This window comes from Coffea eugenioides, chromosome 10 (assembly GCF_003713205.1).
Source record: "Coffea eugenioides isolate CCC68of chromosome 10, Ceug_1.0, whole genome shotgun sequence".
NCBI classification, from domain to species: domain Eukaryota; kingdom Viridiplantae; phylum Streptophyta; class Magnoliopsida; order Gentianales; family Rubiaceae; genus Coffea; species Coffea eugenioides.
Window position 1 is genome coordinate 16704566 of NC_040044.1, and position 2669 is coordinate 16707234.

Sequence of the window (2669 nt, forward strand, 5' to 3'; positions counted from 1 at the left end):
ACCTTTAGAAATATATTTAAATGTTTAAAATGTTGTTCTAATGATTCTAAAAATATTAATACATCATCAATATAAACTATGCTAAATGAACTATAAGGATTGAATAAGTCATTCATTATATCTTGAAATTCTGAAGGTGCATTCTTTAATCCAAACGGCATTACTTTCCATTCATAATGACCAAAGGGTGTTGTAAATGCTGTTTTATATCTATCTTCAGGGGTTATTAAAATCTGCCAATATCCTGACTTCATATCAAATTTTGAAAATATTTTTGAGTTATATAATCTATTTAATAAATCCTTTTTATTTGGAATTGGATACCTAATCCATTGTAAAACTTTATTTAATGGTTTATAATTAATAACTAATCTGGGAACTCCTCTTTCTTTTTCTGCTTGATTCATGACGTAAAAAGCTGCACAACTCCAAGGTGACTTTGAGGGGGTTATTAATCCTTTATCCATTAATATTTGTATTTCTTTTTTACAAAAATCTAGTAATTCACTATTCATTTGTATAGGTCTTGCCTTAGTTGGAATATTTTTTTCATTAAAATCTTTTTCATAAGGTAATTTTATCATATGTTGTTTTCTATCCCAAAAAGCATTTGGAATGTCTGCACAAACTTCTTTTTTAATTAATTCTTCTAATTCTGAAATTTTTTTTTGCATTTTTATTTCTTTCAATTGTTCTTCAACTTTTAAATAGGATTTTTCTTCCTTTATATAGTTTATATGTTGTTTTACCTTGGTAATTGAATTTATTGTTTTATAAATAGAGGATGATTGTAGCATTTGTAATTCTCTTTGTCTAATTGGTGTTAAGAATTTAAAAGTAATAGTTTTTCCCATAATATTGGTAGAAATTCCTTCATGTCCTACTGAAAATGGATATATTTGAATAAGAAAGGGTGTTCCTAAAATTATATCATTACTTATATTTTTTATAATTAAAAAATTATGTCTAATACAGTAATTATCATTACATATTGATCCTTTTGTGAATTTATATCTTACTTGTAAATTTTCTCCATTTGCTGCCATTAAAATTTCATTCGTTCTTTCACAATATTTAGTAGGGATTATTCCTTCTTTTATACAGCTTGAATCTGCTCCACTATCTAATAGAGCTACATAAGTTTCTTTGAAATCTTCTACTGTTATTGTAACTAAGGCATACCACTTTTGAAATATTATTTTATCTATTGTATTTAGATACTTTTCTTCATCTATTGGTTTTTCTGAAATAATTATTTCTTCTGTGGCTAATGTTTTTGAAGTAGAAGGTTTATTTTCTATTAATGTCATTTTTGCTTCTATTTCTAAATCTTTAGTTTTCAATTCTATAACTTCTTTTTGTAATTGTTTTACTTGATACTTTAAATTATTAATTTCTGTTTGAAGATCTTTAGTGGTTTCTTTTTTCATATTATTTATATTAGGATATTTATCTAATAGTTTTGAAATACTAAATGGTTCAATTATTTTTGGCATCTTATCTTCTTGTATAATTAAACTTTTTAGTCTTTCTAAATATTCTTTTTTAGCTAAAGGATCTTCAATTTTTTCTATCATATCTAATAATAATTCTTTATCTTCCTTCTTTGTGATTACATTTATATATTTTGGGTTATTTGAATAATTACAATCTTCTTCACTTTCTAAACTACTTACATCATTGTAATAATCGTCTTCTGTACTTTGTTTTTTTTCATTTATTAATAAACTCATTAATTTATTCTATATTTCTTCTTCTTCTGCACAAATTTCATTTATTTTTTCTTTTAATTTACATTTATTTGCTTTATGTCCTACTTTTCCACATTTATAACAAACAATTTTCTTTTTATAAAATTTTTTCTTTTTCTCATGTTTTTCATCCTTATTAGATCTTTTATATTTTTTATATTTTTTATCCTTTTTACTTTTCTTTTTATATGCTGATGGTGATTTTATTCTCTTTATACCAAATGCTTCACAAAATGATCCTACTTCTTTTGTTTTTGAACCATACTTGATTTGGAGTTTTAACTCTGAACATAATATTAAACCTTCCTTTTTTACAAAAGCAAATAATTGTCCAAAAGTAATATTTTCGAATGAAATAACATCTGTTCCCATTTCCTTTTGTAAATTATCCATTATTCTTTGTGAAAACAAACTTGGTAATCCTGTAATAAATCTTTTTTTCCAAAATGAAGCATTACAATCTGGTCTTCTTAATACATTGGTTAAAAACATATCTTTATACCATCTAAAATCTAACAAAGTTGGACATCTTAAATTTGTTAAAAATGTTTTATTAGCATTTAATTCTTCTTTTGGATTTCCTACAAAATACATCACTAGTGTTACAATTAGAAACTCTGCAGCATCTGATTGAACTTGAATGTTACCTTGATCATCTTCAATTTCTTGAGTATGGTCTAATATTGATAATTTATCTTGAAGTGTTAGAGCATTATCCCACCAATTTTTTAATTGTCCTGTGAATCCCGATACTAATAATGTCGCTACATTTCTTTCTTGAATATTTTTTAGCTTATAAGCTAGTCTAGCCATTCCCATTTCTTGTAAAGTATTTAATACTTCATATTCTGCTCTTCCATCTATATTTCATTCAAAAATTGAATCTCCATCATATTTAGTAGTATGGAATTTTGATCT